Source organism: Papio anubis, chromosome 7 (assembly GCF_008728515.1).
Source record: "Papio anubis isolate 15944 chromosome 7, Panubis1.0, whole genome shotgun sequence".
Classification (NCBI taxonomy): Eukaryota; Metazoa; Chordata; class Mammalia; order Primates; family Cercopithecidae; genus Papio; species Papio anubis.
Window position 1 is genome coordinate 50,144,737 of NC_044982.1, and position 11,012 is coordinate 50,155,748.

Genomic DNA, 11,012 nt, shown 5'->3' on the forward strand with positions numbered 1-11,012 from the left:
AACAGAAAACAAAAGCTGCGGTAGTACTGAAAACAGTCAGAGTGCTGCCATGGTCTGAATGTGTCTCCCCAAAAATCATATGTTGAAATTTAATCCCCAATGTGATAGTATTAAGAGTTGGGGCCTTTGGGAGGTGATTAAGTCATGAGGGCAGACCCCTCATGAATGGGATTGGTGACCTTATAAAACAGGCATGAGGCAGCTGTTCACGCTTTCTGCCTCCTTCCACCATGGGAAGACACAGAAGGCAGCATCTTTGATGAACATCTATTCACCACACATTGAATCTGCTTGTGCCTTGATCTTGGCCTTCTCAGGATCCAAAACTGTGAGAAATAAATTTCTGTTTATAAATTACCTAGTCCGTGGTATTCTGTTATAGTAGCCTGAACAAACTAAGACACATGCCATTAGCAGCTCAGACATTTTTGATGAATTTCCTGAGGAGAAAGAAAATAGGAATCGGGTGGATAAACTGGAGCTGCTGAAAAGAAATTTGGAATATTTACAGAAAGAAGCCTTGGCAGGGAAGGAAGTTGTTCTCCTTGCAGTCTCTGAGCTAGGAGAGCCAAGTCAGGGAATGTTCTTTCTACTTCTTGGCATCGGTCCTCTTCCTCCTCCTCCTCCTCCTCCCTACCTGGCCAAAATAAAGACCTACAGGAAGGAATAGTAAATAGAATGGGAGTTCTGCTTGGAAAGGGATCACGGCAAGGAGCAGAGCAGATCTTGAGGGAATTCCAGAGAAAGAAAAGGAAAGGAAGCTCTACCTAGAGGGAAGTACAGCAAAGAACTTCCCACACCACTAACACAAGAGTAAATACGCTTTGTCTTGGCAATTGTAGAGGTGTTCCCTACTTATGCCCCCTAAAAGGAGGCCATACACTGACACAATCATTTCACTTTCATGGAAGCCAGAGTCAGCCCAGTGACTTGCGTGAAAAGACAGAGAACAGATAAACAGAGCATCCCTATATCCTAACATGGCCCTTCACACATAAATGTGAACAGTTGACAAAGATTATTAGACATTTGAGGAAAACCAAGAGCATGGATTAACAGGAAATATTAAGATTTGTAAAAGGCAGAACATTTATTCTGAAGAAAACAGAGATACTATCAGATACAGAAAAAACGTCTGCAAATTCAAGTTAGTATGCTTCTTACTGTTGAGAGAATTCTGCCTCCATAGAACAGGAACATGGTGCTATGAAAAAGGAGCGATGACAGAATAAGAAATATTCTTAGAAATTAAGAATATCTTACCAAAATAAAATAGTGTATTAGAAAGTTTAGAAGGATATCACCCAGAACACAGTAAATATACAAAGAAATGCAAAATATGAGGGAAAACATGAAAACACGATGTTAATCTAGGAACTTCAACACTATCAATGAGAGTTTAAGAACAATGTTACAGAAAAAATTAGGAGTAATAATTATTTTGAAAACTAAGGCAAAAAAGTTTTCCCAAGTTGTAGGTTTTTGAGGATTTTATACTAGCTGAAACACTGCCAGATTACACTGAAAGGGGGAAGAGAGAGGATGAAACACAAGAAGGTTGTCAGATTCTCAGCATTCTACAGGCAGGGAACAGGCTGATTACTACTCAGTTGCAAACTCTACTACCCTTTTATGAAAAAGGAAGAATGACTCAGATGGTGGAGCTGAGGGTCCAGAAAGTGGAACCTGGAACCCCATAGGATTATGTGCAGGCCTTGAAACCTAATGGAGTTTGCCCTGTTGGATTTTGAAATTGCTTGGACCAGTAATTTCTTCCTTCCCCTTTCTCCCTTTTTAAATGAGAATGTCTATAACTGTTATTCTATACTTGTCCCACTACTGAATTTTGGGAAGAGATAACTTGTTTCTTGAGTTTTACAGGTTCACAGATGGAGATGAACTTTGCCACAAGAAGGGTCATGCTCAGTCTCATTCATACCTGATTTAGATGACTTAGATGAAATTGAGGGGCTTTTAGGCTGATGAGACTTGATTTCAGACTTTGAGTTGATGCTGTAATGGGTTGAGACTTTTGAAGATATTAGGATGGGGTGTATGTATTTTTCACGTGGGTTGGATATGAATTTAGGAGGCCAAGGACAGACTGTGCTAGACAGAACAATGGCTGCCCAAAAAAGTTTACATCCTTACCCTTGGAATTTACCTTACATGGTAAAGGGATTTAGAAGATTAAGCAAGGATCTTGAGATGGGGATATTACCCTGGATTATCCAGGTAATCTAACCACAAGGGTCTCTATAAGAAGAAAGTAGGAAGGTGAGAGAGAAAAGGCAATGTGATAACAGAGTCAGTAAGAGAGAGACTTGAAGAGGCTATGCTGCTGGCTTTGAAGGTGGAGGAAAGGGCCACAAGCTAAGAAATGCAAGCAGCCTCTAGAAGCCAGAAACAGCAAGGAAATGGATTCTTCCAAAAAGCCTTAAGAAGACATGGAGCCCTGTTGACTCATTTCGGACTTTTGACTTCCACAGCTGCAGGATAATAAATGTGTGTTATCTTAAGCCATTAAATTTGGGGTTGTTATGGCAGCAATAGGAAACTAATAAAGAGACCAAAATCTTCAAAAATAACCTATTCAATATCAGGCCAGATAAGTCGAGGTCAGTCAAGGCTGGGAGAAGGAGGGAGATCACCTAAATACATCATTGCAACATTTTAAAACATTAGGGAGAGTGACTAGACCCTAAACTTTTTGGAAAAAAAATTCTTTTAGATAGAGTCTCACTCTGTCACCCAGGCTGGAGTACAATGGCACTATCTTGGCTCATGGTTCCTCTTGAGCCCTTGGCTCTTGAACCTCCAGGTTCAAGCTCCCACCTCAGCCTCCTGAGTAGCTGGGACTACAAGCATGTGCCACCATGCCTAGCTAATTTTTTTTTTGTATTTTTAGTAGAGATGGGGTTTCACCACATTGGCCAGGCTGGTCTTAAACTCCTGACCTCAAGTGATCCACCTACCTTGGTCTCTCAAAGTTCTGGGATTACAGGGGTGAACCACCACGCCTGGCCTAGACCCTAAACTTAAAGGGTAGTGGGAAAGAATATGGAAAAAGTAAGTTTCAGCAACATTAAATACTAATAGACAATGGAGTAATTCCTTCAGAAGTCTGAGATAAATTTATTTTGCTTTTAATCTATAATGCTATACATAGTCAAACTCTTAATTCGCCATGAGGACAGAACAAAGATATTTTTGGACATGTAAAGATACAGAAAACTTACCCTTCTATACCTCTCTTGTATCATTTTTTTTAGGGAGTTACTTAAGAATATGCTCCAGTGCACAAGGATATAAAGCAAGAAAGAGGTAGATATAGGATCCAGAAAACAGAGGCTTCAATTCAGGAAAGTAGCTCAGAGAAGTTCCAGGATGAGAGCTGGGCAGCTGGCTTTGGAGAGCAGCCAGAACAGGTGAGGTTCTAGAGGGAGAGAACTAGAGTTGGGGGGAGGAAGGGATTCTATGAACTATATATAATTACAAAGAAATTGGAAGTCCCTTAGACTGTGAAAAGGGTACAGAATGGAAGAATAGGGATGATAAGGGCCAAATAAATAAATAAATAAATAAAAATAAAATAAAATAAAGCATTTAAAGATTTTAGGATACATTAAAGGTGATACGAATTATGACCCAAATCAAAGTAACCTGGAAGTCAGTCGGCTTCAGAAAAAATAAAATTGATTACAAGCAAGAGAGAGCCCAAAGAAGAAGCTGGAAGATAATAGAAATACAATGATGAGTGAATATGATTCTTTTTCCAGCAACTAAAAAAGACAGCAATTGGAAACTCCCGAACAAGACAATAGCCACCTATAAGAAAGGTGTGGTTCAATTACGAAGCAAAGGTTACTATGACATGATGGATGGTGACCAACTGATGAACTGTAAGAAAGAAAAATCAATTTTATCACTTTCCTTTTAAGTCATGACATTGGAGTCAGAGAGAAAAAAATGTAATCATTTCTTCTTGGCTCTAACGGAAAAATGTATATAACATAAACTGTAAATACTTTTAATTCGTTTTCATTTTTTAAAAATGAACCTATGGAGAAAGTGTGAAAGACAACTGTGGCTTCAGAACAAAATATCAGTGTTACCAAGATTACTGTTTCCTTCCTACTAAATGAAATCAGTAATCAGTGGACATAATCAGCTTGGGTTTCAGGGTTATATTGTATGAAAAATAACATTTCTTTAAACATTAGAATTACACTCAATTCAGAACAGTTGTTCTCAGACTTAAGCTTGAATCAGAATCACCTGGAGGGCTTGTTAAATCACAGATTGCTGGTCTCACCCCAGAGTTTCTGGTTCAGTGGGTCTGGGGTGGGGCCCAAGAATTTGCTTAAGTTTTCAGGTGATACAGGTTGAGTGTCCCTTATCCAAAAAGCTTGGGAACACTTGTGTTTCAGATTTTTGATTTTTTGGGGGGGATTTGGAGTATTTGCATATACTATACATAATGAAGATATCTTGGGGATGGGACCCAAGTCTAAACACACATACACAACACACACACGCACACACACACAGCTTATACACATAGCTTACATTTAATATTATATAATATTTTAAATAATTTTTTGCATGGAACAATGTTTGTGTACATTGAACCATCAGAAAGCAAAGGTGTCACTATCTCAGCCACCCATGTGGAAAATCTGGTATTTAGTATCACCATCATCTCTGACTCTGAATTTATATGCTACTAATAAGCATTTATCAAAAAGTTTTGGATTTTTGAAGCATTTGGACTTTGGATTTTCAGATTAGGGATGCTCAACCTGTACTAATTTCAGGGAGATACTCACAAATATGAGGCAGGGCAGTGGTAGTGAATGAGACCAAATGAGCATTGATCATACCTCCCATCCCAGCTCACTTACTGGGCAAAATGCAGGTGCAGCTGAAATCATCATTCACACTGTTTAAGAGTTCTGCCTCCCCCACAACCTCGGCCTGTCTTCCTCCTGCCCCCATTTTCTCTCTCACTTCTTCCTCATACCCACTTTCCTCTTCTTTTCTGGCCAGATGAAGTTAGTTAATACATATGAGCTAAGTGCACACATATTGCAACTGCACTCTATCTTCGTATTATAAAGCGAGGAGTCAAGATAATTTACCTATCACTAATAGGATTAAAAATAAGAAATTTAGTCATATTTGTAGTGAAAAAAGTAACATAGAGAGGACTTTACAAGAGCAATGTAACTGTGTTGTGAGAAAGAAAGGGAGTAATGTAAGTGAACTAAGAACTCATCTGTCATAGGAGGAAGAGTCAGCAGCTGTATTAGTCCGTTTTCACACTGCTGTAAAGAAATACCCAAGACTGCGTAATTTATAAAGGAAAGAGGTTTAATTGACTCACAGTTCTGCATGGCTGGGAAGGCCTCAGGAAACTCACAATCACGGTGGAAGGCGAAGAGGAAGTAAGGATCTTCTTCACCTAGTATCAGGAGAGAGAACTGCAAGCAGGGGAAATGCCAGACGCTTATAAAACCATCAGATCTCGTGAGAACGCACTATCAAAAGAACAGCATGGGGGAAGCTGCCGCCATGATCCAATCACCTATCTCCCTTGACACATGGGGATTGCAGGTCCCTTCCTCAACATATGGGTATTACAATTCCAGATGAGATTTGGGTGGGGACACACAGTAAAAACATACCAGCAGAATAAACTTAATATTTGCAGACATGGAGGAAACCACTTGAAGAACCAGAATCTGGAATATTAAAGAGGGAGCTCAGGGCTGGGCAGAGGTGGGGTAAAGATCGAGTCTTTAAGTAACTGCCCTGGGCAGCAGCACTAGCGGGCCTAGGGATAGAACAAGGTGGAGGAAGCCTTGTTTTTCTTATTGTAAACTTCAGTCCCTTGTGAATTTATTTTGTAATGCTATGACTTCTATAATAACCAGACAAACACATGTTTTTAAATTTTTACTTTAAAATTTAAGTAAGTCAGTTGAGATGAACCCAATGATGTGAGCTTTTATTCCTAGGACCCTGAAGGGCTGAAACAATGACTCGCCAAGGGCTGATAACAACACTTTTGCTGCTTTCCCAGTGGAAGCCCCAACCACCAGTTCCTGTTCATTTGACCTCTTGCTTCTCAAACTGAAGGAAAGGGCCCCTTCACACATACACCCATTTACCTGCATCCAAATGAAGCAGCTCATGCCTGCAATCTTGGATGGCTTGATGTGTAAAAGGCTCCTCGCCTTTCTGAACACCCCCAGAAGTAGACTTGTCCTTTTAGTTTCACTGTACCCTGCTTTTCAAAAACTTTAAACAAGTACTTCAGAGATAAGACTGGGAGATATCTGAGAAAAATTACCCTGCATCCCAGTTCATTATGACCCTGTGGCCCATAACAAGATTCAGGCACTTTAATTCCTTTACCACATGGTAAACTTCCTGACCACTAAGTTACACGATTAATCCTCATTTACCCCAATTCTCAACTTCAGAAAGAACAAATTAAGCCCCAGAGATGTATGGGTATCCAAAATGCATTACAGATTTCCAAACAAACAAGATTAATGCCAACCCAGCAATGCTGACTCCCAGCCTACATTTATCTTAGTGACTGTTATTCCTCAAGGCAGTAATGCGTCTTGCCACTGGGTCCTAGACGGTTGGCCACCTGAACCTCATACCTGTTGCAACCTGCAGTTAAGGTCTCGGCATTCATTCAAGCCCCAGGCCTGAATCATCTGTCTGAAATCCAGACCTGGGCCAGGCGCGGAGGCTTACACCTGTAATCCCAGCACTTTGGGAGGCTAAGGCAGGTGGATCCCTTGAGGTCAGGGGTTTGAGACCAGCCTGGCCAACATAACAAAACCCCATCTCGACTAAAAATACAAAAATGAGCCGGGCGTGGTGCATGTGCCTATAGTCCCAGTTACTTGGGGGGCTGAGGTGGGAGAATTACTTGAGCCCAGGAGGCAGAGGTTGCAGTGAGCTGAGATTGTGCCACTGCGCTCCAGCCTGGGTGACAGAGTGAGACCTTGTCTCAAAAAAGCAAACAAACAAAAAAGCCTGAAGGGTTCTGCTCGGGGAGGCTGAGATCTGGAATTGCAGTACTGATGGGCCAGAGGATGCCATGCCCAGCTTCACTTGCTTGGCAGGACACACTGGCTAAGCGCTCCGACTCTGGACAGACAGCTCTGAGTTTCGTTTCTTGCCTGCCGTTTTTGAGCTATGAGTTTTTGGGCAAGTCACACAGTCTCCCTGAACCTCACTTCCCCCATCTGTAAAATGGAGAGACTGCCGATAGCATCTATTTCATGAATCATGTAGGAGGACTAAATGGATGATGTTTATATATGCATATAAGGTGCCTGAAATATATTCATTGACTGTTAGCTTTTAATATCAACCATGCCATTTTTCTTATTAAAATTGACATATCGATTAATCGGATTTATTAAATTGCCTAGCAAAGAGAAGTAAAACCATAAACTACTATTAGAAATAGGAAGAGTTAAGCCCCAAAACTGATCCCTTCCATGAGGAAAGCACCTCAGTGCAGATGGTTCGGAAAGAGCTCTTTGACATTTGGCTCACCCTCAAGTTTCCTGTTCATAATCACAGGCGACTTCACATGGGTTTTAACAAGGACATCCTAAATGAAAAGTGAGAAGGACCATCTCTAACCAAAGCCGGGGCAGCTCTCTCAGTGCGCTGAAGGCCCTGTGATGGGTTAACCATCCTGGGGGCAGAGCAAAGCAGTGTGACAGCTTCCCGAGCAGCTATTTTTATCTTGTGTTTTGAGCATCTGACTCAAGCTGGGTAAAAGGGTTCAATTTCTCACTTGGAAAGTTTTCAAAACACCAAAGGATTTGGTCAAGAGGGAAATATACTGACTCCAGCCAAATCTTTTTCTGGGGTCAAAAAAAAAAAAAAAAAGCCAGCAAAAATTTAATCATAAATTTGCTTCCGGCAATATATGGACCCATTCAGGGGAAGTTGTCATTTGTTTATCAGTAGCAGACAGCAGCTTCCTGCAACCAACAGCAGCTGTCACCCTGCAAAAGGACATCTTTTCATTTTCATGAAGAGTAGTGAAAATTTTAAGGCAAAGCAAATGACAAAATATTTGACTGCATTTATCTGCCTTTTGGCTATTTTTACCCCTGTGCCATGCAAACGCCTTACAGGCTTTCCTGACAACATCTTACTTTTTATTCTAGTCCTGCTTAGCAGCCAAGGCATAGTGTTGTCATTTACATTTTACAGATGGTGAAAGCTGAAACCCTGAAACTTCAGTAACATGAACACAGTGGGGCCAGAACTGGAAACCACTCCATGGTTAATTTAAAACTACCCCAAGTCCCAAGGGAGACACAATGGTCATCAGGGAAATGGGAACAAATACCAGTTCTGTGTGAACTTGGAGCAGGACAAAGTGGTGACCTAGGAAATCATAGAGTCTAAATGCTGGTTTCTTCCCCAGTGAAGAACTTGAGAATATAACACAGCATCATGTGCTTGCAGTGTAAGGATTCTGTTTTCTCAGCTAAGAATGAAGTATGAGATCGCATGCTTATTGGTGCCGTTTACTTCCCACAATTTCTTTTTACATATTTATACTCTGGATATTTTTTTTCTACAAACCTCTGTAGTTCTTTTCTCATCCAGAGTTACCCTAGTTATTTTGCTAAAGTACCTGATCCCATTCATTCACTCATAGATCTTACACTGAATGCCTGCCATGGGACCTAGGGCCGGGAACCTGGGGACACAAAGATGAATGAGTCTCAGTTCCTAAAGTCAAGGGGTTCAGAGGCTACCAGGGAACACCGACATGTAAAAATGTAGGTAGATCTGTAAAGAAATGTCCTGGGAACCACAGAAGTAATTGTCTCTGATGGGTGAGGAAAGGCTCTCTTTTCTCCTTGATACCTCTCCTGAGTGCTTCTGGTTGCCTCACTTTGGCATCTCATCTCTGCCCTGCCCACTCTGCTCAATCCCCCTTGGGTATTGACATTTTGACTAATATCTCCCTCTCTGCACTTCAGATCAGACCTCCAACCCCTGAAGTTATTATTCCAGGTCACAGAGGACAGGTTTGTGCATATAGTACTAATTTTTTCAAATGTCTTAGCCACGAGGAGTTATTTTATAGAGTAAATCACTGCTAATTCTTTAGAGCAAAGCAACATTAAAGTCTTTTTCTTTTTCTTTTTTTCCTAAAGCACACTCTGAAGATTATAATCTACAAAGAGTACTGAAATGAGAAAGGATCCCTGGGCTTAGCTTGGTACTAATTTTTATTCATCTGATTTATAGAGTGGGTAGGTGAGGCAATGTCCTCCTCATCTCTGGATTGGGGATACGCTGACAGCTCCATCCATCAGGCAAGTTGTCAGAGTGCAACGCTTCACAGAAGCTGTTAAACAAAGGTCCAAATGGCTAACACTTCTAGGAGATGAAAAAGAAGAAGTTAACCTTAGTGTCCAGGGAAAAGTATTTTGCTCATCCAGTAGAGAAATGGATGTAGCAGTAAAGTCTTTAGACAAAGGTATTAGAATTTAAAGACAATTTCCAAATACATGCCTGGATTTCTGCTGCCTTTATGATTCTGGAAGCAATTCCTGGTTAAAATACATTGATAAATAGTCAGCCAGCAATGTTGATCTCACTGAAACTAGGATCCACCTTCATTAGCAAATTTAAGGATCACTTATGTCCATAAATATAAGGCAGAAAAATAGAGGGGATGTAATCCAAAGTCCATAGTTATGCCTGTCCACCAAGGAGCTGGATTGCAGCTGGTGGTCTTTAACAATTAGGAGCATGAGAAGTACAATGATCATTTACACAGTGACATTAATAGTGTAGTTGGTGACCATTTTATGGTATCTTGAAGAATTTTAGGCACATACAAAACACCCAAAGGACATATTTTAGCTGCTAGGTTTAGTATATTTTCTTTCTTTCCTTTCAACACCTTCAATGCCTTTCAACAGTTTTAGATCCCTCTGAGTTTTAGATCATCCAAGTTCCTCAGGGACAGAGAGAGGTTCCATTAGAGCATGAGAGACTCACAGAATGACCTCTTTTGAAGTCTAGGTCACACAGATAGCAAAAGTATCTCCAGTGAGCTGAGAGATCCTGGCCATGGCTTGGGGCCTGGAGAATAGCTTCCAGAATGGGGGCCTATGCAAGCGGGCCCTCAGCCGGCAGATGGCACTGCAGTGTTTGGCAATCTGAACTTCGTGGGTGCTCTTTAATAAGGGCCTTTTCTCATCATTCTACTCAAAGTGTTGTAATTCCCTCTGATTGTCTTCTCTGCCCTCATTTGACTTTGCTGAGTCATCCCATGCTGTGTCATGAAACTCCGTGCTGCCACAGCAGACTCAAAAGAAGCTCTAAACCCTTTGTGGCTGTCGGGATAACTCAACATGGGGGGCAGACTGCCATGCCATGAACCCCAGTGAGTGTGGCTGAGGAGAGGGTCTATTTACAGGGGTAGTGCGAACCCGAGGGTGATGAGGGAGACATAGCTTTGGGTGGCTGTAAGCCTCTCAAAGCATTTGAAGACTCCACTCTAAGTGAACCCTCCCCATCCCCACCTCTCTCTCTCTCACTCCCCTGCCCTGACCCAAAGTCTCCAAGTATCCATACTGCACGGTCAGATAGATTCTCCCACAGGAAAGGCTCTAGATGCATGTCAACCTCATAAGCCCCACATAGAAGGGAGCTTTCTATGTCCCAGCTGTGCCTCCCTCACTTTGCATGCAGAAAGAAGGGGATCAGAGAGAGGTGGATCACATGCTCCCTAAAGGCAAATGTTCTCCCCTAAAGAGAACCTCTTTGCTCCCACTGTTGGAGTTGGTGTCAAGGTGGAGTGGGGATGGGAAACGATATATTTTTACAATCCTCTCCTAATTTCTAAGGAGGAAGAATCCCAAAGAAGATCCCCTAGTTGCTGAAGGAAGATGGGGGTGTTCAATTGATTCAGGTGGGTGGATGCAAATGAGAAGGGG